The following is a 26,876-nucleotide window of genomic DNA, read 5'->3' as shown; positions in this document are numbered from 1 at the left end:
AGGCTTGATACGACCACAGTTCCCACTCTGGATCCAAATTCTGCATGCTAAAAACAACGACTTTTAAAGCTTTTTTAGATAATTATTTTTTTGTTTTTCCTTTCCATATAACTGACAAATTTATATTGCTACTGTTTGTGTTTTGTTTAGGAATTATCTATTCATTTGATACTATGGAAGAAAATGATTCAGCCCTCTTTCTCCTTCCTGCCACCCCCACTACACACACACACACACACACACACACACACACACACACACACACTCTTGCCCTCTTCCTCTCTCTCCCACTACTATAAAATATTAAGTTTGGTCATATCATTACCAAATGCTTACATTGCTATGACCATATAAATGTTCCTCGTGGTTGATACATGCAATACTTCATAAGTAATTGTTCTTTCCTGAAGGACACCTTGTTCTCTGATTTTTAACAGCTGTTTTTTTCTGTGTTCGTTTCTTTATTAGGTAGTTTTTCATGTACTCACCCCAAACTCTTCCACAGATATGTAAATCACCTCTCAATACAGCTATACATATTAGGAACACTATCAAGTTTATGTGCATGAAGTCAATCCCAAATACACTGGCCCTGTGCAGTCAGGATCAGGAGCTCTTGAAGCTTAATCCTCAGCTTTAGTCACAGTGTCTCTTGTCCATCAACCTGGGGATTCTTGTCACCTCACTCTTTCTTTTCCTCTCCTGGATCCCACTTTCTTGATCTTTTCTCTCTTTTGTGGTGAAGCACATCCTTTATTACTCTCCAGAGAAGGGATGTGTAGTAGGTAAATTTTTCAGAACTAGACTGTCTGAAATGTCTTCAGTCTATCATTACAATCAACAACAACTCTATCAGGTCTAGAATTCTATGTTGGGAAATCATTTTCCCTTAGAATTTTGAAGGCACTACTCAACTTCTTTTAGCTCAAATACAAAGTCATTCTGCTTCTTGATTCTTTGAATAAAAATCTATTTCCTCTTGAGGTCTGCCCCGTATTCTAAAATTTCATGATCAAATGCACTCATTAGTGTGTCTAATTCTTCACTATATTGGGCTCCTAATATGCCTTTACAATCTGGAAACTATGTCCTTCAATTATAGGAAATTTTCTTGAATTTTTCTTTAATGACTCCTCCTCCCATGCATCTTCTCTCTTTCTATTGTATCTGCTGGATGGATTCTCTGATTTTCCATTTTTTCTCTACTTTCCAATTTTTTGCCATTTGTTCAATTTTCTAGAAGATTTTTTTAATGCCAACTCTTAATTGAGTTTTCGCTTTGCTATAATATTCTTCATTTCATTTCCAAGAGCTGGTTTTGTGCTTTGCCATTTTTTCTTTATCTTTTAGCAGTATCCTCTTCTTGTTTTGTTCATATAATATTTTCTCTTATCTCTTGAAATTATTTATGATGATTGTTTTTTAAAAATTTCCTCTCTGTCTCCTCCAAGCAGCTATTTTCTGTTTTGTGTGTGTGTGTGTGTGTGTGTTTTTCTCTTTCACACTATATGGTTTGCTCAAATATCTTGTGAACCTTGACTGATATTTAAGTTTGCGTCATTAAAAATGCTGATTAGAATCTCTGTGCCTATAAATGGGGCTTGTTAACTATGGTCCTTTCCACAGGGTGATCTATCTAGTGTGTTTCTTTGTGAAATCTCAATGTCAAAATCTTTAGGGTTTGGCCCTCACCCCTTTAGTTGGTCAATTTGCCCTGAAAAGATGCTTCCAGATGTTTCTAGTTTCCTACCAGGAGGGAACAGATCTCACTGTCAATGTACTAGGAGCTGGATGGGAAATAAGAACTAGTAGATTTCCAAATTCAGTCATAGACTTCCATTTAATCATGCTGCTTTAGGTTCAAGGTCCTTACCTTTAACTCTGCCTAGCTTTTCCAAGTCCACAGACTCTTTATTTTAAAATTATAGATAATAAACATCCAGCCTTCTGCCAGAAAGGAGATGGGGTTGCTATTGCAGTAGTTTACAGGAGTCAACTTGTCCCGGCTCACAAGAGCAGATTGTTAAATTTTCAGAAATTGTCATTTCGGTTGTTAAACACAGTCACTATAAAAAAAAGTAAATTATATAAATATGCAATTAAATAAATTTCTATTAAAACAAATATAAAAAATACAAAAAATCCTCATCACCTACTAGTCATTGTACTATTGTCTATGCTCTTGAAGTACTTTGCAGACTGTACTTGTATGAGGGCGAAACAACATAAAGGTATGTTACTCATATTTCTACCCACCTCTGCATTCAGTGATGTCACGTGAGTAACTTGACATTGGCCATGATGGTAGTATTTATACCACAGAAACTGGCAAACACTATAAATCACAACTTTTTTGTTTTTGAGAACTAGTAGTAAAACATTTGCCAGCACACCACTGGGCAGATGCCCAATTTCTTAAAGTCAGGGAGAAAGGATCTGAATTTTACTACTTCTTAAACACATTTTAAATAATTCATCTCTTTTTGGTCCCATATTTACCCTAGACTCAAAGGTAACTAGTGTCCATGGCCCCTATACTTTCTGAAATTCAACAACAAAAATCCAATTGTGTCTCAGCAATTTCAGTGTTCTTTGATCCGATAAATGAAGAGTCTTTCTCCCATCCCTTTTCAGCTTCCAAAATATTGTCACTGTGATCTTCAATTCTGTTTTCTTTGTCCTTGTAGAATTGAGTATTTTTAAAAAACTACTCTTACTGTTGTTTCAGTGATGTGTTAGGAGGAAGTAGAAATATATGCATCTGTTTGATCTTTCATCTTTATTTAACTAGATATTATGCAGTATTCTAAAATGATAGGATTTTAACTTCTGAAAGCAGAATACAAAGTTCTTGAAACATGAGACAAGAAATCTGGAGTCGGTATTTGGGAGTGTCTTAGTCTCCACCTAGGCTGCCATAACAAAATGCCATATACTGAATGGTTTAAATAACAGAAATTTATTTCTCATAATTCTGAAGGTTGGTAAATCCAAAATCAAGGTGCTAGTCAATTCAGCTTCTGGTGAGGCCTTTCTTCCTGGCTTGTAGATGGCCACCTTCTTGCTGTATCCTCACATGATAGATGGGAAAAGGGCAAGAGAGCTCCCTTGTATTTTTTTTTTTAATTGTTTTTTATTTAAGCATATTACGGGGGTACAAATGTTTTGGTGTCTCTTTATTATAAGGACACTAACTCTGTTGTATTAGGACCTCACCTTTATGACTTCATTTAATCTTAATAACCTCCTTATAAACCCTATCTCCAAATCCAGTTGCATAAGGAGTGGGAGAGGTATGGCTTCAACTATGACTTCTGTGATGGGGACACACAAACATTCACTAACAGGAAAGTAGTTTTCCATCTGTCCCTGGTGCCTTAGGAAAGGGATCAAACTATAGAACTAAGCCAGTAGCTACTCCATTGGCCAAAACCTCATCATCTTTATGTTGGGTCAAAACCACTTTGTCCTTGTGACTACGATCACAGAAATAAGAGAAAATAGACTCAGAATCACCCTTTGTACACAGCCCAGGAGCTTGTTTAGGTGATGCCTCAGCATTTGGGCTAATCTCCAGGGGGCATAGATCTTCTTGCTTGCAACATTTGTAACAACTCCTTATAATTCTTAGTTATTGTCTCCATCTTCCTTCAGGAGTCTACATTCCTGCCCTGCCTCCCACAGTTTGGGTAACAAAGCCATCACCACTTTCTCCATCAGTTATGTTGTTCCTAATCCCCAAAGTCTGAAAGGCTTCTTAACCTGTTAGTATTTAGTGAAGTGTGATTATTTTAAGGAATACATTTTGTTTTATAGGAACATACATATTAAGTAAGGGCTACATTTACTGATAGTCACGGCTGTAGCATTTGCAGAAATCTTGGTATTTTATCAACCAATGAGGTATTTGTATTTCATTTGATGTGACACATTGGAGAAATTGTAGGATTTGGACTGAAAAATGCAAGAGATTTAGCAGTGAACAAAACAAGAAATGGATAGCTTCTGGAACTTACATTTAAATGGCTGACTATGATTTCTCAAGTCATTACCATATTTGAACATTAGATATTTTGTAAGTTTTCCAGAATACTCCCTTATAAATTTCAAGGGTCTACAGCATCCATTTCAAGGCTAGACTTGACATTTTCTATTTTCACCTTCCTAATTCCTCTCTATTTTATGTACTGAAACATGTTAAGTAATTTTTTAAAAATCATAGAACAGAAGGTATACGTTTTCTTAGGTAAAGGGCCAGTTATGAGCCTAACACAATGAATGGAATTATACTCACTGAAAGGTATATGATAAAAAAAAATGTTAGTCTACAGGGGACAAAAAGAAGATCCTACGTATTTTAAGAGAGAAGAACATATTCTAATGACAGCCTCTTTATTAGCAGTATCTAACAAAGTGCTTGGCCCATAGTGGGCACATAAATGTTGGCAATATAAATGAATTCCTAGCTAGGCACAGTGGTTTACGCCTGTAATCCTAGCACTCTGGGAGGCCAAGGCAGGAGGATTGCCTGAGCTCAAGAGTTCAAGACCATCTTGAGCAAGAGCGAGACTCTGTCTCTACTAAAAATAGAAAGAAAAAAAATTAGCCAGGCATAGTGGCATGCACCTATAGTCCTAGCTACCTGAAGGACTGAGGCAGGAGGATCGCTTGATCCCAGGAGTTTGAGGTTGCAGTGGACTATGATGATGCCACTGCACTTTAGCCAGGGTGACAGAGTGTGACCCTGTCTCGAAATAAATAAATAAAATAAATGAATTTCTCCCTAACATTATTCCTCAGAGTCCTAGGTTAAAAAATACCTCAATATAGGTCATCTATCTCTATTATATTACTAAGCTATTTCTCTTAAGTCAAGTATTTTGAGTTAAGAACACATTTTCCACTGAGGATGAACAACATAAATTGTAGTTATATTCCCAAGAGAGTCCACACACACCTCCTTAATATTTATGTAACTAAAATATTATGTATTAAGAACTAGGGAAAAATGCCCACATTGTTGCAGTGCTAGTTATTAAAATGAAATATGTGTGTGTGTGTATGTGTGTCTTGAATGTCAGTATCTAAGACAAAGCCAATTTAATATAACCACATATACTCATGTCAAATTATAAAACAAGTGCTTTTTCCTTACCATATAATGTGTAGAAATAAATTCCCTCAATTCTTTTCCCAATCCTGACCCTCATCCCAGGATAATATCCCTTAGGAATGAGGATTCATGTTGGTGTGCATCTCATATATGGGGTGAGTCTCAAAGAAGGGCTCCTTTAGGTTGGGTCCCTAGAAGCAAACACTGAGACAAGGATTCCTGTGCAAGAAATTTATTAAGGAAGTGCTCTCCAGACAAAAAAAAAAAAAAGCCAAGCAATGTGCAACTTCGGGCAAAGTTCCATAGAGTGTGTTTCACAGAGTGCAGCAAAGGAACCTGGGAGGAAAAATTACATCTCTCTGAGGCAGAGAAGCCAGCTTTTATGCTCCCATGCCTGTCAGTCACTACAAAGTTTGTCCTGGGTTGTTGGAAACACCCAGACCCTTCCAACTGTCTGCTGACACCTGAAAATCAGCCAGCTGTCCAAAGAAAGTGTACTAAGAGGGGCAGCAAATTCAGGTCACTGGAAGCAAACATGGATTTAAAATGGGAAAGGCATGCAGAGATTGTAAAAGAGAATCAAGAGGATGTGGGGAGAGGAGTGTCTTTTAAATATTGTAAAGAATCCTTTTTAGACAACTTGGCAGTTTCAAAAAGCTAAGTGTTTAAGGGTTTATTTTCCCTAAACTATCTCAAAAGGTAGGTACACTGCCTAAGCATATGGTGACACCTTCTTATACCAAAGCCTCAGTGCTTCTGATAGAAGGCTGACACAGGCCCATATTTTCTCATTATACATCCTCCTACCATGTCCAGGGGCCAACCTCCATGAGGAGGATCTGCACTAAATCACTTGGCTTCCACTGCAGTCCACTTTGCCCCACCCAAACCAGGCTTGGCATGTCCTCTCTGCCACTCATAACGCATCCCACAGTCTCTCCTATTCAGGACCTTAGGGACACTGGAAAGGTGAAGGAATAGGTACATGAAAGGATTCTTCTGTGGGTCCTCATTTAATCCTCCCAAATATACTATGAGATCAGTACTAGACCCATGTTATAGATGTGGAAATTGAGGCACAGAGAATTTAGTAACTTTCCCAAGAACATACAACCAGAGAGTGGTAGAACATGAATTCAAAGAGAGTTGGGCCTCAGGAACCATGCTTATAACCACTATGCACACTGCCTCTCCTAAAAATCTCTGAGATGGGTATTATCAGCAACATTTTGCAAAAGAAGAAATTAATGTCAGAGAGATTAATGATAATTCATCCATGTCCACATAACCAATAAGGGGCACAATGAGAACTTAAACACAAGTCAGAGGACCCAAAAGCCCATGTCCTCCCATGATACTTCTCATGTAAAGAAATTTGGCTTTTTCCCAGATAACTTGGGATGGAAGAGATCTAGAAGAACTAACCCAAGACCCATTTCTCAGGACTCATGTCAGGATCCAAGAGAGAATTAAAACATTGAGAGTTAAGAGATAAAAAGCTCTCAGGGAGTAGACAGTGGCCTTTTTCCCTTCCTGCCTGTGGACCTTCCAGAAGGCTGAATGCAATACTCAACCCAAGTACTATGTCCACAAAGAGGGTAGTCTTCATCAAAAGTTCCTGAAAGATCAGCTACTTTGAAGGAGGATGGGCACTGCCGTGCTTAGGGGAAGAAAGAGAACTTTGAACAAAGAGCAAAACCCTACAGAAAGGAGATAAAAGGTGACAGTAAAAGGAAGTAGGGTTGACAGTCAGTCTGTCAGATAGCCACAAACTCTCTGACACCACCAGCCCTAAGATGCATTTTCTATAAAAAGGGCTCAGGTTGCAGCCTGTATGTTTTCCTCCAACAAGGATCCTTGCCTCAGGAAAGTCATCACAGAGATGGCCAGCCAGCATGGTGTGTACTCATGACAGGATGTGAGCTGATCAGAACAGAAACCAGACAATCCAGCATCTAGCAGCAGCTAAAGATCCACCTAGGCTGAGAACTGACATCAAGGGAAGACCCACTATAAATATTAGAGGGACAGCTATGGAACCTGGGTAGAGAGTTCAGACTGGGCTGGAGAGAGTGGGGTAGCATCCTAAACCTAATGGAACTAGATTGACAAATAGACTAATGTACTATTGACATTGGGGACAGATAAATTTCTTGCATTTTATTTGTCACAACTGAGAGAGATGCCAGGGATGCTGCTAAATATCCTACAATGCATACAACAGTGCTCACAACAAGAAAGTGCAGTCTAAGGTCAATTTCTGTCTTCAATGATTAGAGAGATGGGGGATAAGAAACCAAGAGCTCGTTACACAAAGCACTGGAACTGTTTAAAATCCCCATCTTTCCTTCTTTTGCCTTTCTCCTCTTTCCTTTTCTTTCCAAGTCTCTCTCTTTAAGCTGTTATGCCTTTATTTTTATTTGCCTTTAAAAAACCTACTAAATTTACTAAATAAAAAATGTATTGCCTATTTCTAATTCTTATATAATAACATCACATACATATCCTTTGTGGAAGTAGTTAACATATAAATGCAGGCACAAACAAATCATAAAAGCCTCACAATTAAATAAAAACCTCATTATCTATGAAAAAAAAAAAAGGTAAAGACAAACATCTAAAGTTTTCTAGATCCTTCTAGTCTGCCAAAAGCCCTCAATTTCCTTTTCCTGAATCATTTGCCTTCCGTAAGTGAAGAATCCTATTTCTACTTTAAATGTCTCTAGTATGAATGTCTAGTGAATATCTCTAGTATGCTTCAAACTCTTGATTTACAAAAACTTTATATCTACAAAGCTTATTGGGAAAGTGTGTGAATCTGTAAAGTGCTCAAGCAGACAGCAAGGTAATTTGCTTTGATTCAAAATGCAGTTCCCTGAGTATTGAGTACCACACTGCTCCAATACACGAATTTGTCTAAAAGCAGCAAAGCAGGGCACATTGGCTGGCTGCTATCAAAGGATTTCCTTGAAATTGTGCTGAAAATAACTGAAATTGCAGTTAACTATAAGGTTTTCCTAAGTGAATAAGGCAAAAAAAAAAAAAAAAAAAAGATTGGTCTATTAATTTTAAGTGGAATTGCTTATTTTACTCTTGAAGGCAACTAAGGAAACAGGGAATTACAATACACTCTAGCTGCGCCCAAGTAAACAAAGCCTGGGGCTTGAACCTGGGAAAATGTGCATTATCAGCACTAGGTATTTGATTACAAAAACACAGAGAGCCAAACAATTAGACCAAAACATTTTGGGAGCTGATATAGGAGACGCAAAATATAAGAAAACTGCCTTTACATCTCCAATACCGTGATTTCCGAAAACAATAATTTAGAAATATCTAGAAACTAGAAGTCAGCATGGAAAATGAGACAGCACAGAGCTAGATATTAAGATACCTGGGTTCTGGGATGGGCCCCTTAGCAGTGATGCTACTGTAGACCACAAATTCACTATACCTCTTTCTCACTAAATATATAATGAAGGTGATACACTTACCAACTGTTAGGGCCTTTCTTATCTCTAACATGTGACTTTAAGGGACAGTGCTGTCTAGTGAAAAGAGAAAGGGGTGTGGATTCAGCCAGATATGGGTTCATATTCACATTTCATTTATATGCAGCACTGTGACTTTGATCAAGTTGTTTAATCTCTCTGAGCATCAAGTACCTCAAATGTCAATTGTGGACTATTAATAATATAGCATTTGAAGATGAAAATAATCTAAAATGTGAATGTTAGTTCCCCTTATAGACTGTAAGGCCCATAAGATCTTATGTACAAAATCAAAATCGAAAAACTTGAAAAACCAAAGTCTTTTAAGTTTGCTGAGAACTTAGTTGATCACAAAACCTGACCTGAACTGACTGGGAGGCTTTCTGTAGCTTTTATTTTCCCTATTTAGGTAAATATCTCTATGTTTTGCTGAAGAAATGCAGATATGTTTGCTTATGAAGTTCTTCCTGAGACGACCCAGGGAGTGTTACACAATCTATTCTATGAGATTCTTTCATGCTATTTTTCAAAATCATGAAAAAAAAAAATCTGAATTCTAAAGCACATTGGAATCCAAAGGTTTCAGGCAAGAATTATAAACCTATATTATGTCATAGATTTTAATTATTTAGCATTCATTTCAAATTTTAGAATGTATTTTCCTTGCAGCTCAAAATCAAACACTAGTGCAATAAATAATTTGTACAAAATCAAAATGTGGATAACACTGATATATTCCATTTTGTTTTCTAATTGCTAATACTAAACTTAATACTCTGATCTCAGTTGTTATATTCATCTATCCCCAAGTACAGTCTCAGTGCAAAGAACAGTTAGAAGCTAAGAAATACAAGAACCAATGAAAGGAAAAAAAGTAGGAAAAAAAACTTACATTACAAGAGTGTTTTCTGTGCCCTTGATACCATGCTAGGGTCTTTACATACATATTTCTAAATTAAGGTGGAGACAGAAGCTCTGTCCCCTGGTAATTTGCAGTCTCGATCAGGATAGACAGATATTACTCATTGTTCATTGCACCCTACCACGTGCCAGACACTGTCCTGAGGCCTGGGCTCTGGATCAACAAAGGTGACCTCCCACAGAGCTTCCAGGACATGCAACAAACCAGGAAACAAATAAATAAATAATTTCAGGTAATGAAGTACTATTAAGAAACCAAGGTAAGGTAATGCAATAGAGAATGTATGGGATGAAAGTGACTCTGTAGTCCTGTTCAGAGGTATCTTTGAAGAGGTGATACTTGAGTGCGTGTGTGTATCTTCATATAAGTATACAAAAAAATACATACATAAAATAAGTAACAAATGACTTAATATTAAATACCAAAAGAATGTTAGCTCTATAGGAATTCAAACCTATAGGTATCCCCAAAGATAAAGCATTTCTGACTGGTGTGGGCAGGGAAGGCCTCCCGGAAATGAAAGGCAGATAGGCCTTGAATAGGAGGGGACATGCCAACTCATAGCAGAGCGCAAGCAGAGACAGCTCCTAATGATGAGCCTCTACTCCATTGTTCTGGGCACTGGGATGAACTGCCTTCAACAGTGTCTGTGGCATGGTCTGCTACATTTAGTTCTAAATTCACATCCTATATGATGCTAGGGGTTCAAAAACTTTAGGGCAAATCAGAATCAGCTTGAGGGGTTATTAAAATACAGATTACTGGGCCCAGCCCAAAGTTTCTGATTCAAGGAGTTTGGGAGATATCTGAGAATCTGCATTTCTAACAAGTTCCCAGGAGATGCTAATGCTCCCAGTCCAGGGCCCACACTTTGAGAACCACATGGTCTCCATATCTATTAAAGCTCTGCCTACATTCTGCCTTCTGCAAATAAACAAAACACATAGAAACAACGGTATCAACCTGCAAAATAATTTATGGTGTGTTTTTGAAAATTTTGTTGCATTGCATGTATTTTTGTGAAACTGCCCAGAATCCTTTGTATGTTTGTGCATATATGTTTACCTCTAATATTTTGAATTCCTCATTGCCTTGTACCTATATAGTTATAAAAATTGATGACCACATACAAACATCATTCACTTTTGCTCACTATTCCTTATTTAAATATGAAAATACAAATTTGTTCAATGAAATTTAAGTTTTCCAAGCACTTGTGTAACTGGAGCTTGAATCTGCAGCATACTGCAAACACATGGAGTAGTTTATTGTCTCAGAAATGCCTTTTATCAATCCCCAGCGAATCTTCAAAGTAAGATTATTCTTTATTCTCTCAAACTGAAACTTCATTCCTAGTACCTGCACAATAAGAAAGAAAGCTAACAGTGCCACCTCATTTCACTCCTGAATAAGCAACAGATTTGGCAGCATCCCCAGTTGGCTAGTAACCCAGAAGCCTTTGCACCAGGAAGGATTGACTGGCATCAGAGCAAAGGCTTCTGGGGAATACAGCCAGCCAGGTAGCAAGCCAGGATCTGTAGTGAGACAAAGTAGAGTCAGCTGCAGCCATGTAAGTCACAGTTATGTCCCACTGGAGTTGGGACCACCTGCATTAGAGGCCAGTGAGTCTTTTTCAGCTGTTTCAGCCCCACAGGCACATGAACCCATTAGGATTCTTCCTTTAAAATGGTTTCTACCCTAAAGAGAGTTTTAATTAAAACCTCCATTGCTTCATGAAATCACCAACTCAGGCACATCTAAAGAACTGAAATTTCTCCCTTTCTCTCAGACCTTGTAAAGTTCTTTTGTCTTACATTTCTCTCATGTACACTTGTCCCTTCCTTTATTTCATGATTCAAATCTCTTCTCTGTCCTTCCCTCAATCATTTCACAAACAGCTCCCTGATCAATTCTGTATTCACCTCAGGGATGTATCTTAGTGCAGAGAAAATGAAAACAATTAGAAAGTTGTAGAAAGGTATAATAATCCCTATGGTTTGCTTACCATGGTATATCAAGACAAATAACTCTTAGTGTGGCAGCCAAAAGCATAAGCTTTGGATGCAGCAACACCAAGCGGTCTTGGGCAAATTACTTAACTTTTCTGAGTTTGCTTTACTTTTGTTGTCTCTAAAACGGAGCAAATACTATCTTTTAGAATTCTTACAAAGATTAGGGAAAAATTCATTTTAATCCTCCTGTAGAATGCCTACCTAACACTGTGAGTATTCTATAAATGACAATCTGCCACTGTTATTGTGGTTATTGTTAATCAGGTCGTTATCACACTAATATACCAGATTTAGGTACAAAACTAAATTTTCCATTACTCCAAAACCAACAAAAATAGGCCAATTGAACTTTTCTGACACTAGTGGAATTTAATGTTTAATGTAGTAACAAATGCCTTGTGTCTAAATACAACCTTAACATTCTAAACTTCACCAAATAAACGATAAATTGATGTCACATAGTCATTCAAGTAAATTGATATTTGTAAAATAAGAAGCATATTATATGAAATGTGCAAAAAAGGCAATTTACAAAGAAAGAAAGCAAATCAGGGGTTGCCTCAGGCTGGGGATAGAGCAGGGATTGACTCTAAGTGGGCCCTAGGTAATTTGGAGGGGTTTGGAAATGTTCTAAAACTGGATTGTGATGATAGTTGCACAATTCTATAAATTTACTAAAAGTCCTTTTACTGTACATGTATAGTGGGTGAATTTTGTGGTAAGTAAATTCTACCTCAAAACTGTTAAAAATAATCTGTTTTTCTTGTATTACATGACACATTTCAAAATAAACTAGTATTTTTATTTTTATTCCAAAGCTTTCCATTATCAGCTCATCATCATGACTGTCAAGAATTTGTCCAAGAGCATTAATGTATTCCTCCACAGGCTAACAGGGCTGTTATCACAGCTTTTATCCACAATCATATTGTTTTTGAAAAGATATGTTGAGATGCAGTACCAAGGTCATTAACAGAAAGCATTTATAGGCTAAGATTATGTTCTGCATCTGATAGCCTCTCAGTCTGGACAGCAAATATTCAAGTTGGGAATGAATGGTTTTCAAATAGAAATCCATTATCACTGAACAACTTCTATGCAAACATTTCAGGAAACAGAAAAGCCACTTAGATCTAAATACTTTTGATGGATTGAAATCAAATAATTAAAGCAATGAGTCTTTAAAACTACTCCAGAGCAGCGATATCATAGTTTACATTTACAATGGCCCTATGTGTTAAAATGAATGCTAAGAACAATATTACTACAATTTCACATAAATGCATCTGCAGAGAATGATCACTATGCAATCTTTCTGTCTTTAGAGTACAGCTTGCCCTGGAGACACTACAACTATTTTCACTATAATTTTGTGTAACATAATTTAACTACATGGCACTCATTTCAAACTTAGCCAATCCATCCTTGACTTCTCTGTAGGCCTATGAGTGCTCATTGAAATAAATTACATTATTATGGAACTTCAAGTTTGCCTATGTTCAATCTTTCTTGCCTACAGTTAGCCCACACAGAAGTCACGTAGGATTCTTGCTGTCACTCAATCTTCCTCTGAGTCATACCCAGCAAAGCCAAGCTAGGTTGCATTGGGCTGTGTTCCAGGACCTTGTCATTACTGAACCTGTCTTTCCATCTCATGCTTTCCAGTTTGGTTTAGAGATGTTCATAGCACTTTAATAATAGAAAATTTGGTTTAACAAATCAATAAAAAAGATGATATTACTATAACCTCAACAGCAACTATTTATTGACCCCATACTATGTTTTAAGCTCTGTGCTGAGGGAACATAAAAACATTTCTAATCATGGTATATGTTATAATCCTTATTTATAATGAGGAAATGGAAGCTCAGACAGACTCAATGCTACATACCTAGTTAATGGTGAAGTAGCAATTAAATTAGAGCCCGTGCTCTTATCCATTGTATAAGCTGTGTTCTGAGCACACTTGCTGGTAATTTCCATAAATGCATTGCTGCACCACAGGACTCAGTTGACTCTCAAGGCAAGCTCATGAATGCATTAATGTCATAAAGTACATGGAAAGGGAGTTGAACTGTCTGATGACCTACTGGATTTACAGTCTGTCACTTAAGAACTATTGGATTTGGTTTATATTACCTCACCTCTTTGGTCCTTAATTTTCTTATCTGTACAATGGTGATGCTTGTTCCTTTATTCACTCAGATATTGTGAGGCACAAATAAAATCATACACATATTCATTTTTCTAGCCAATGAATATAAGTCGTTATCAGACTTCAATCTTAGCATGTACAAAATCTATAGTTGCATTGGTACATACTGTGTTTCCCCGAAAATAAGACCTACCCATAAAATAAGCCCTAGAAGGATTTCTAAGCATTTGCACAATATAAGCCCTACCCCTAAAATAAGACCTAGTGATGGGCATGGCTACGCAGCATATCTGCACAACTCCTGCATTTGGTCACGGAGTGGTAAAGAAGATGAGCAGCCCTGCTCATCTGCCCCATGAGAGCTCTAGTGCTCGACATCAGAGACTGGGGCCACTGGTTCTAAAGGAAATAGAGTTGCAAGAAATTCAGGATAGAATTCAGGGTTTGGAGAGTCATGATGATGTTCCAGAAGAAGACAACTTAACTATATTTGAATAAATGTAGATTGGTATACCATACTTAAAAAAAAAAAAAAAATACATCTCCTGAAAATAAGCCCTAGGGTGTCTTCTTGAGGAAAAATAAATATAAGACCCTGTTTTATTTTCAGGGAAACACGGTAGGCCCTCTAAAAGAATAAACCTCAGGTACTCATAGAAGCACAGAATCAGATGAAGTGAAAAAGTTTTTTATAGGAACAGTTGTTCCCAGGTTCCATCCTGAACAGCTAAGAGACAATATGCAAACAAAATAAGCCTTTAAATATCACCTGTTTATATTTTGGCTAATGTTGAGGCAAGCACCTAATTAAAAAGCATTTCACCATGAGTTTAATGGTCTTTACCATTTCACAATATTAAGATCTATGAGAATTTTTGGATAATCAGAATTAATAAACTATTATTCTAAACCTGAAAGGATTTTGTTAGTGAAAGTTGTGGTTGTGTCTACAAAAGGAAATAAAAATGAAGAATTAAGAAAAGATTCTCCTATAACTATTTCCTCTAATCCCATGCCTTTATTTCTTAGCAATCAACCCATCTACTTTTCAAAGTTATGCAATTGATAAGGTTGTATGTTGCAGAGCTTGAGACTTCACTAGACATTTATTAGAGTTGGAGGACAAGTATGCCACCTTTGAAAGACACTTTACAATCACAGATTTTTCAAACTATTAGAGACTTTTCAAGACTTTGTAATCCAAGAGATAAAAAAACTGAACAGCTTTCAGAGGCTAGGCAAAAAATATAAACAAGGGGTATGGGCTAGATAAAGACAGCATGGAGTGGCAAGGCCTGGATAAACTTGTGGGGCTAGGCAATCCATGCCAAAGCATTCAAATTTGAAAGTTTATAAAACACTTTTCTGGCCAAGCCAAACATGTCTGAAAGCTCTACTGAGCTCAGTGACATAAGTTTCCAATTTTCAAAATTTTAAATTTAAAAGATGAAGTGCCCCAGGGCTAGAAACAGGAAGAGCCTTCATCTTGTCCTTCATTTGACAAAGAATTATTAAGCATCTGCTATATGCCAGCCCTATTCTGGCTCCATGGAGCAACAGAGACACTGGCCTTGTTTTCGCTTACATCTTTTAGGGGAAGTAAATGTTAATCAAATAATGACTAAAATATAGAAGTTCAAACTTTGATGGATATGATGAAGGAAAATTAAACAGCATTACAAAGTCAAACACTGAGAATTGGAAACATGACTCCAGCTCAGGTATGCTGAGCCCAATCTATGTTGGAATAAATAAGGCAGTATCTTTTTAAGCTTATACTCTATAGTCATCAATTTCAGGTATTAAATGATTTGTGAGTGAGAAGAAGATATATCTAGTATAGTCGTCCCCTATAGTAGTTCCTTCATAAATATTTGGGGAATGACTGAGAAAACAAACAAATAACCAAAAACCAACCTATAGAAACTTTTATTAATTACCAGAATAAAGTACCAGAAAGTATTTGATAAACTTTCTAAAAATACTCAATTGAAGGCATCAATACTTGGGGGGGGGTGGAAATAAGTAAGTAAATGAATCATTGGCAAATTGAGGGAATATTCCTTCAAAATAGAAATTTGATTCAATAGGGACAAGCATAGGCTACTTAAAAATGTTAAACCAAAAAAGCACAAATACAAGCTGGAGAACACTTTCCAAGTATGAAACAGTAAAAAATGCTTTAAATATGTATAGTTATATTTTATTTAGAAAATTGAATATAGCAGCAATACAGTATTATGGTTAAGAAGAACTATCACAATACTAAGGTGTGCTAATCTCTATAAGAGACTAGCACATGACTAGCACATGACTAGCACCTATGACCATCATGGATAAGTGGATATGTGGTATATTAAAAAATGATCAAATGACTATATAAAAAGATCAAAATGACACAAAGGACATCTGCTAAAAAATGAGTTGTTAGAACAAACAGCTAATCAATATAGCATATGGAGAATTAGCATGAGCTCTGGGGTCACATGAACCTGCATTTGAGTGCTTCAGCCCATTGCTTTATCTCGGGCAAGTTGTTTAATTTCTCTGTGCCTCATTTTCTCCATTTGAATAAAAACTGGGATGATAACAGTACCCACTTTATCAGATTGCTGTGAAAATTAAGTGAGATGGCATATATAGTAAGACAAATAATTTTAGTAGTTATTGTCATCACCATCAATAGTTGATCAGTAAAGATGAGGCTAAAAAGTAACAACTACCACCTTAACTTTAGAAAGGATTTTTGTAGAGAAGAGAGAAATTGCTTCTATGTTCTGGTAGCAGAAAAAAGATGAGACAAATTTGAGCAAGAGAAGTTGTTATTATGTTCTTCCCCTTCTTGATGATAAAGCAATGGATTGAACACAAAAAAGAAGTGTTGAAATCTACTAATGGGAGTCAAGAATGAGGAGGAAAATTCTGTCATCGATGATTTAAAAACTCACTAGCAAGGGTTCCCCTAGATATTATTTAATAACCTCTGAGTCAGTCTAGCAGAGAATCCTACTCTTGAAAAGACAAATAAATGGATACTTGAGTCATTTTCCATCCATCACACTGACAGTAACCCTTAGGAATCCAGAAGATGGAGCACTGCTCTATTATGATAGATTATTTACATGGCACAGGACTTCAGTGGTAGCATCAAAAGTCAAAACAAACCACAGAAGAGGAAGGGTCACCCGAGAGGAGTAGCCTCCTCTGTAATGAGCAGTGTTTTTTTATTTATATTTTAGGGTGAAGCTGTTAGCAATAAGTTTGTTCAACTTGATTCACTTGTCTGCACACCAAATTTGATCTTCACTAAAATATTTCAATATTTGTTCTTTTGATCTCTTCATTTCCGAGGGTAGAGAAGCTGTTTAAAATAATCATGATATTATAAATGGAACATAACTTTTGATGGAAATAATAGGATATCTCCAAAAATCAGAATTTTCTGAAATTATTTCTTACAATTATTCATAAACATACAAACAAATGCCCAAATATAAATATATATGTATGCGTGTGTGTGTGTGTGTGTGTGTATAATGCTTTTAAGTGCTTGGATTCTCCATTTCTGCAAGTTTTTTCTTTACTTATTGTTATGAGAAAGGGCATGGACTATACTCTTTTAGCTGTTACCTATCAAAAAGAAAACACTTTTTTTTTAGGATAGGCATTTCCCACCAAAAGTCAAAAGGAGAGGAAAACAAATATGTGAATGCTTTAAGCAAAGCAACAAAGAGGCAAAGGCTAGATAATGTCATAAGTATGTAAAAAGGTATCAAGTTAATAAAAGATAATCCATTTAGAGTGAGCTTGTTATTTTATTTATTTGTCATTCCTTTCCATGAGGACTGTTTCAAAGGAACATCCATTTAGTTCTATGGCATTCAATACCACATAAACAAGGAATTATTCAGTTATTGTTTGTTTCTTTTCTTTTTTCCCCCAACAACAGAGTATAGGTTTCCATACTAAGTAATGCTAAAACATCTGGGAGGCAGAATCAAACAAGTTATAATTTTTCATGTCATATTTTCCTTTTATGATGAACAAAAAATCTGAAGTGATATTTTAAGTAAAGAAAAATGACTATTTCCTGACCAAGGTTAAAGCTATTCAAGAAAAAGTCATAGCATAGTTTCTTTCACATTATTTCTAAAGCTTTTCAGATCTATAACAAGAAGCATTGCTCATACAAACATATGATGGAGTTCAGCAATATACTTTTATTATATCAAGCTCAGTATTAAATGAATGACTAGAAACTTTGAAATATTCTTTCACTTTGCACTATACTATATTCTATGGGGGAAAATATTTTCCTCTTACAATTCAAAACTGAAAAAGTTTGATTAAGTAAAATACATCGCTCAAAATAAAAAGGAACTCACTGAATGGATCTTCCAGCCAAAAACACTACTCTTTCTTATGTAAGTGTCTTTGGGCTTTTTCTAAGCTTTGGTATCCTCAGAGAGTTCCATAATAAGAGAGTAACAATTACCTAGAATGAAGACCGTTGCTCACATAAAGTTCCGTAGCCTGATAGTGCATGCAGTTTGCATTCTAAAGCATATTTTATGATTTCTCTCCACCCCGTGAAATGATGGCTTGCCATCACAGGCTTGGCAAAAAGGTACCTGTCACTTTTAGATGTTTAATATTCCTTTGTGAAGGATATGGTGACACCCTGTCAAACCAGCACAGGTCTAATCTAAGGTCATCTTCTCTGACTTGCTATAATACAAAATGTGTTGCTCAGTCTCCAATGATTTAGGCAATGTGTGTATTATGAAGATGGAAGTATGGAGTTATTCTTCCTTTTACAGCATGTTTGGCAGCCACCTGCAGGTGTAGTAGCAAATGACCAACCCACCCTCTAGTCCATCTATAACAATAAGTTCAGAGGGGCAAAACTCAGAATTCCCATTTTTCTTTTTTTGTCATGAGAATTCTTTTTTTTTCCCCTCTCATTCCAGACTTAGAAGCACTGTCAAAACCATGATTTATTGATAAAACTGGACCATTAAGATGATGTACAATATATCCAAAAAAGATGTTTTTCCCGCACATTATCTCATTATTCCTTGGCCTAGATCTGGTGAAAGCTTGATATTACCATAATACAATTGTTTCAGAAATAGCACAAGTATTTTGCTTAACTAGAGCATATTTGTCATCACTGACATTCAATACAATTAACCGAATTAAACTGACTGGCTGATACTATAATTACTTCATGTTCAAAGAAGTATAGTGCTACTTCTTAAGAGCAGGTATGGTCTAGAAGTGAGAAAATGAAACTAAACATTAGACAGTCAATAACATCAGGAGATCTGCTTTTGACACATACTATAATCCCATAAAAATAATTTAAGCTATTTACTTATGCTTTGGCTGGGCCTAAGTGACCCCACCTCTATATAGAAGTTAATACAATTACATCCATCTTAAAGCCAATCTGATGAAGTTTAATTTGCATTTATGATCTGTAGACAGGCAAAAGTAATTAACATTATTGAATTTTTGATGCAGGTGAAAGTAGTGTTATGTTGGCACTAAATTGTCACTAATTTCTTTTCTCTATACTAACCCACATCCTTTCATATCTTAGAATAAAAGAACCCAGAAGACATGGGCATGTTCCCAGTATTCTACCACCAGCTCTTCCCCATCATTCTGCTTCTGACTGCTAAGCCATAATAAGTGAACACATGCTTTTGGTCATGTTCTGTATTGTTGCTAATTCCTCTTATCCCTTCCATTTAGGTCCAATAACTAAATGCACTACATGAAGCTGGATTCATAATGAAAGTGTTTACTTTACTTATAATTAACTTCCCTGCATAATTAATGTCCCCAATCCTCTGGGCAGCCTTATTACATCTACTCTGCTTTAACATGCTATCTGTCAGTGGAATACATTTTCATAGTTTAAAAGGAGGGAGAAAGAGACCAGAAAGCTCCTCACTGACTCTGATTCTAAGATCATTTTTACCAAAAAAGTATTTGCAATTATATTAGCTATTTTCATTGCTTATATAAAGTGCTATATTGGCTGATCTTCACCTGAGAAGATAATGATTAAATTACAAATATAAATAGGCTCCTATCAGAGAGCATTAGGAACAGCTTATGGAGTTTTTAATGATATAAGGGGAAAGAAGGCAAGAAAGTGACACAAAGAGCTGGCAATAGGGGCAGCAGTGAGATCTGACCACAGGGTTTAGGAATTCTCATCTCCCCCAGGATTCTTCCTGTGGAACACACCAAGATCTCTTATTGCAGGTATCCTCTCAGACCTCTCACCTGCCAGCAATGCCAAGATCTGTCCATTTAAACCAAACAGCCTGGAAAGGGGATTGAGAGGTTGATGTGTTAGCTCTGCTTTCCCTGAAGCCTTGGAAAGTACTCCTCAGCCTGAGCTCAGGCTGTTTGCCTTAAAAGGATAAAATATCTGTAGGGAAAAAAAACTGTAGCTGGCTGCAGAGACATCACATACCAGAAGGAGAGGCGCTACAAGCCCAGTACTACTCTTCCAAGAGGCGCTCATCATTGTTTCACCTTCATTAACTTAACATTGCCTAGCAGTAGCTGGGACCCAAGGAAGCAGTCTTACCGGCTAATGAGGCAGCTGCCCTCAGTGAGACTAGAAAACAAACTTGGGGTGATGGCTGATCCTAATGTGTGTCACATTTGGACAGCGGCCAGGACTCATAGCTGGCAGGAAAAAGGAAACATACTTACCCATTTAACAGAGCTGCAGCCACATTGTGTATCCCAGGTCCATAGCAGGTAACCCCAGAGATCACAGTGAAACTGACAGGTCCAGATGCTTATGAGAATTGGGGAGCTGTAGCTGCCACGCTCCACTGCAGGAATGGGATTTGGGTTGGACACAAGAAAACAAGAAAGGTGTTTCCCCAGAGAATGGGAACCTTTAATAGACTATCCTAGAGGTTCTCAATCCTGAATGCACATTAGAATCACCTTGGAAGCTAAAATAATAAAGCTATACCTCAAGTAACTTGGAGGCTCCTGAGGTGGTACCCCAGCAGAGATATTTTTTAAAGCTCCCTAGGTGATTTTAATATATAGCTAGGGTTGAGAAGTAATGGGCTAAGTAGGGTAATGATTACTTATTTGAGAAAATAAATAATAAAACATTAACTAAACAGTATACACCTATAATTTGGTCAAAAGTCATTACTGCTTTTGCAAGACCCTTGTGCTTAAAGGTTTTAGCCAATAGAGTCATTTAACTCTAGATGAAAATTTATCCTGGTCTTTTGTTTAATATCACATACAAACAGACACATACATACATACACACCTTGTCATCTTCCTATCAGAGCGATGCCCTAATTTTGCTACACATTGGAGTTACCTGGAGAATCATTTAAAAATGCTGAACCTAGCTTCCACTCCCAAACATTATAATTTTTATTGGTTGGGGGTAAAACCTAGGCATTGGATGCTTTTAAAGTTTCCAAGGTGATTCTAATGTACAGCAAACTTTGGGAACCACTGTCCTATCTTATTTCTTCCACTTTTCCCAAAGTACTTCTGCTTCCTGTTTAATTATTGGTGAACAGATACTCCCCTGAGAGCAGCATATATGTTATTTATTAGGTTTTCCGACAACTACGTAATCCCCACACTCTTTGGGGAAGCAGGACAGCTGGAGAAAGGCTCTTGAGGTCAAATTCAAGTTCAGCCTTTTACTAAGTGTGTGGCCTCAGGCAAGTTGCTTAGTTTTTCTGAGCCTCCGAGTTGTTTCTCATGCTGTGAAATGGGGATAATCCAGACTCTTTCTCCCAGTGCTGTCTGAGTGTTAAAAGAAATGAACCATGCAAAGCACAGGAGCAGCACCTAGTACACAGTGAGTGCTCCGCAAATGTTAGCCATTCTTGTGATGATGGAGAGTGCATTTCTTGACACATTAATTCAGAAACAGTGATATGCTAACCTGCTACCCTCATTCCTTTTCCTCTGCACTGTGGACTGCACAAAGATTTCAGATTAAGGGATTTCTCAAAGGGACAATATGAAGCATTCAAAACAAGCATTGGTCTAAAGGGAAACATGTTCAGTATGGCTCCCTGATGAGGCAAACCTTTCCCATACTACAATTTGAGGGTCTCCTTTCTATGATTGTCTTATCCACAATGTACCATCTTACTTGCAAATTCTGTTCCAGTCTTATCATCTGTTCATTCACTCACAAAGTCTACTACTCCTTTCCAACTTCCTTACAAATACGGCAGAGCTTTAACAAAATTCATCTTGCTTTGCCCTTTCCTGTCTTCCCCCCATACACATCTCTTCTGCCCACTCTACTCTCCTGCTGTTTTCCTATTAATATCAATAACAATAAAACCTACTCAGAAATAAGAGACTATTGACAGTGTGCTATTTGTTCCACCTTGTGTTAAAACATCTGTTTTGTGTAGCTACACTTTTGGTGCTATTGTTTATATTTACATGACAGTTTTGGAAGGAGAACATTCCTCTGCTCTTACAAACAAAATTATACTTAGAGAGTTCAAACAGGCTGCACATACTTAACTTCTCAGAAAATAAATTTTAAGGAGATGCTGAGGAGAGCAGTCATTATAGAAGATGGTGAGAGGAAAGGAGAACCAGTGGCAGAAGGCTGGGTGTGAGGAAGGGCTGTCAGGGAAGGGGTGGCAAACAGCACCAGCTCAACAATTCAGATCAGGATTCAAAATGCCACAGATGTGACTGCATAATAAGCTGTTGAACATACTGGTAAATGCTGCTTTCAGCATGTACTTATTTATTACATTGTCTTGCATTCTCTGAGCTCAAAAGATTCAAGACAGAGGGTATGGAATGCTAGCAATAGGCCCAGTTCCTTGGGATGGGCAGCAGCACCTATAGCAGAGATGGCAGAAAGAACAGCAGCCTGGTGTTCTTTGGTTGCTAGGATACCATGGAGACCCTCCATTGCTAGGCAGACAGAAAAAAAAATGTGTCCATATGCCTTATAACCTGCAAACAGCGACAACGGAAACATCGTCTGCGTTCCTGTACTCTTTCCCATTAGGAATCCAAACCCAACTCTCTAGTAAAATAACAAGTAGCAGGAGCTTGGAAATGTGGCCCGGTAGAGCAAGGAAGCTGGTCATTTATATTCTCAGGCAATCTCTAGAGCTATTATATTTAAGGGCTTGTCAGTATTGTCATTATAAGCCCCATAGTGGGTGCACACAACTTGACTGTGCTTCCAAACACCCTAATAGGGTTTTAGCAACCTGGTCTCACACATTTTTATAAAGGCTTCCATGATTTCAATTTTACTGCATAGAGTGTAATGTCAAATTAATGATCAAACTTAAATTGGAAACTCTATTAGAATAACGTTAGGTCAGAATTTAACTCCTCCATAAAAAAAAAATTACAGGAAAGATGAATTGCAAAAACTAACTTCAGGTTCAATTCTCATCTATGTCTAGTTTACTTAGGTATGTGAGGAATCTGCAGTGTTAGTCTAGGGCATAAAATTAGATTATTTTCAACGGAACATTTTGAAGTGAATGGGAAAAGCAACTTGGTTTCTTTTAGAGTTTGAATCATGTGTGGCTTGATTAAATTAAATGCTCTTATCTAGTTAGTATGGTTATGACTATTATCAGGACTGTGCTGGTGGGTGTTAGAGGGCTAAACTGACAATTCTGAGATTCAGAATTTTACTAGTGCTAACAATTAGTCCACAGTGTAAAACATACATCCACACAAATAATTCTTGATTATTCTAAAAAAAAGCAGACTGCCCTCTCACCTACTTTATAAAATCATATAAACTAAGATCCTCATTCTCACCGGCCTAAACTTGCTTTTCCTCAGTTCCTTATACAATACTCTAGTACAGCCACTAGTTGCAGCCAATCCCCAGATGTGCCCTGTTTTCTTTTTCTGTCTTATCTCTTTGCTAATCTATCTCCCCCACACCCCTCCCCTTCTCATCTCATTTCCATTCAACTAAATCATGGCCATCCATCAAATACTTAAATACTTCCACATCCACAAGAGTTTCTGATACCATGAAATTAAATGGGCTTGATTACATTTTGCCAACTGTCTTAGTTATCTCCTCTGTGATTTACCTTACTCTACTTTCTAGAATATATACTTGTGTAGCATTGTTAACCCCTTATTAACTCCTTAATGGTAGGACCTATGTATCTCTCACCTCTTAACGCCTTACAATATTTTACACATGACAGAGGTCCCATAAAAGTGTTGAACTGAGCTATAGGGCACATTTGGAATATTTAATTTTTACCTTTGAAGAAATCTATGGTTTAATAGCATGCCATTTCTGATTATACTAGAATTCTAGAATTCTCTCAAATTCCTATAGAATTTAACATACAGCCTTAGGAAGATTTGATTTCTCTTGAGCCATATTAGTATCAAGGTTTAAAAGATCATATAAGATCTTTATAAAATTAATGCCTCGTTAAAAATGAGAAAATATGTTTCTTTTTATCTTCAGCTCTTCTAAAGTACTTCACAATCAAAAAGTAAAACAGAAGAGAACATGTAATTCTCTGAAATTCAGCTTCTTCTGGGGTGAAAAGCAACAGCTTAACATAAATACAGAGACACTAACAACTTTTAGGAACTTCAGTCCATATAGTGTAACCAAAATGACATAGAACCCCATGACAGCAAAATGAAAAAGAGTTGGGCATATTTTTAATAGGTAAAGGGTTAGGATCAAAATATCAGTCAATTTTCAGGAATAAAACTACTTTGAAAGTCCGTAAGACCCATTCTACATACACAATCAACAGGCAATCTGATTTTATATAATGGATCCTTGGGCTTTTTTTTTTAATTTTTTTTAGGATTTGCTCAATTTCTTTCAAACTATGCAGTCTAGTAGTTTTACATTCTCAAGCAGTTATTTGGTAGCAGTGGAACACAGATTCCAATTTGCTACATCAGTTCTTTTCATCCCTTTCATAACATAAGAAGGGCTTAAGGACTATATCTATACAGATTGTGAAAGAGACCGACACAAACACTCCCCCACCCAATAGGTGTAGCAAGGTGCCCTGGTTCTGTGCTGGAATCTGACAGAGACTTCTCTCCAATTCCTACCTTCAAGGGAAAATTCCAAACCAAAAATGTAAAGATGGTTAAAGTTTTAAGTTAGTTTACATTTTACACTATTTTTAAATGATCAAAAATCACTAAGAAAACAGAATTTTTAAAAAAAATTATAATCTTCAGAAGTAAAAACTAGACAAACATATTTGCATATATCAGATAATTGAATGAACATTAGCTGGTCAGTTACCCATATCTAAAAAAAAAACAGTATCAAAACTAACATGAATGTGAACTTGAAATTAATTTTAATCTATTTAGTTGGTTTTGTTCTAACTTAAACTCATAATAATCTATGTGTAAGTTTAAGAAAGATGGCTAAATTTAAGCTGCAGAAAAGATGGAATATAAAAACATAAACACTTGTTGCCAATAAGTCTGTGTAGTCAAATTATTCATAGTGAAATAAACTGAAATGCAAACAGGTCTTCTTTGGTTTGGCAAGTTTTCTTAATTCTTTGTGGAGCTATCTTGTGTAACCACTAAAATGACCTAATATATAATCATTCTGCGTACAGTATAATTCTTTTTCCCCTAAGAAAGGTACACATTCTACTACTCAAGCCAATTTTATTCTAGTTTTCTTTATGTAAGTGTGAAAAAAGAACAGATGTTTTTCCAAAAATATTTAAGCTTAGAAGACATTCTATCATTTTCTTCAATAAAATCCTTCAGAATCACAAAATCCATCATGGCAATACCTTAAGAGCCGAGTTCTTTAAAACACAGGTTATTAAATAAATATGAGAACGCACAACATTGTTCAATGAATAAAATGTTTATTATAATGGATGTTGTAAATTATTTGCCACACTAATTTCATTTTCCACCATGTACTTTTCTTTTTAATCTAGTTATTTTACAAGTCAAGCACTGAGAGGTTTCTAAAACTTACCACATTGTCCAGTTCATTCCCTACTGCCTAGATTCCTTTAGATTTTCTCTGATAGAACGTTTAACCGGAGTTATCAGCTGGCTTGATCATGCTTCATTATAAACCCTATTAAAATGGTCTTTTCATAAAAGCAGAGTTTGCTCTGTTACTCCAAAGTCCTGCAGATACTAAAATGAAATTTTATGGAATGTTTAAAGATGCAGGTAGCTATCTTTGAGTTATTTTTTCATTATGCAAAACTTGGCCCAGGAGAGATGGTCATGTACCTTGTTAGCTAAAACAGGCAAGCATGTCAGGACTGCAAATTAATTTACCAGAGATAGCTGAAGTCGATTCAGATCCCTCAGGTTTCTAAGGCAAATCTAAGTCTGCTGAACTATTAGGGCAACTTGGTAAGGTGAGAATCTCAGGAATGTTTATCCTTATTGTCTCTCCTCCACTCCCTCACAGAACACAAACTCCTCCTTAAGCTACACCTGCATGAGGAACAGCAAACGTTCCATGAGAACCACTATGTATAGGTATAACTGTAAGTTTTCAAAAGTATAATTAGTGCATGCTCCTCATCTCTCCCCCCAAAAATCCAATAAATAAATATAGAGGTAATCAAACATTTACTTTTTCTCTTTATATTAATTTCTTGTCTTTATGAAGCAAGGGGTTTCAAGGGAATTTGTATTATTATGTAACACGTGTCATCCAGACAATGTGATGTAGTTAAGAGTAGCAAAATCCTCAGTTTTATCAATTATCTCATTATCTACTAATTAAAAATGCCATTCATTTGTGCGCTCTCCCTCATTCTATACTAACCTCTCATTACTGCTTCTTTACTCTCCCTATGGATTCTGAGTTGAGTGTTGTATAACAAGTTTCATTCAATTTTTTTTCCCCAAACCAAGTTCTGAAGCCCACTGACATCAGAACTACACAGTTTTCTAACATGCTAGAACAATACCAGAGTGGTTGCATTAGAAGCCAGGAGTAAGGCAAACAATGTGTCCACGCTGTAAATAAGGTAAGTGTACTTATCTGTATTTGACCCTGGAAACATGCAACCGTCTTGAGTGATGGAGCTGCTCCATTAGTAACGTTATGCAAATTCCTGAAGGAAAACAAGCAATCTTCTCCCTCAGATGTTATGAAAAAATATTT

At 36.6% G+C, this 26,876-nt stretch overlaps 1 protein-coding gene across 2 annotated transcripts in view; it reads right to left on the bottom strand.

Moving 5' to 3' along the window:
• PRKG1 (protein kinase cGMP-dependent 1) overlaps positions 1-26,876 on the bottom strand; it is a 1,210,052-nt gene that overhangs the window by 1,105,547 nt on the left and 77,629 nt on the right. The window lies entirely within an intron of this gene.

This window comes from Microcebus murinus, chromosome 14, assembly GCF_040939455.1.
Source record: "Microcebus murinus isolate Inina chromosome 14, M.murinus_Inina_mat1.0, whole genome shotgun sequence".
Lineage (NCBI taxonomy): Eukaryota > Metazoa > Chordata > Mammalia > Primates > Cheirogaleidae > Microcebus > Microcebus murinus.
Note: the sequence above shows the minus strand (reverse complement) of the source record. Positions and strands in the feature narration are given on the sequence as shown.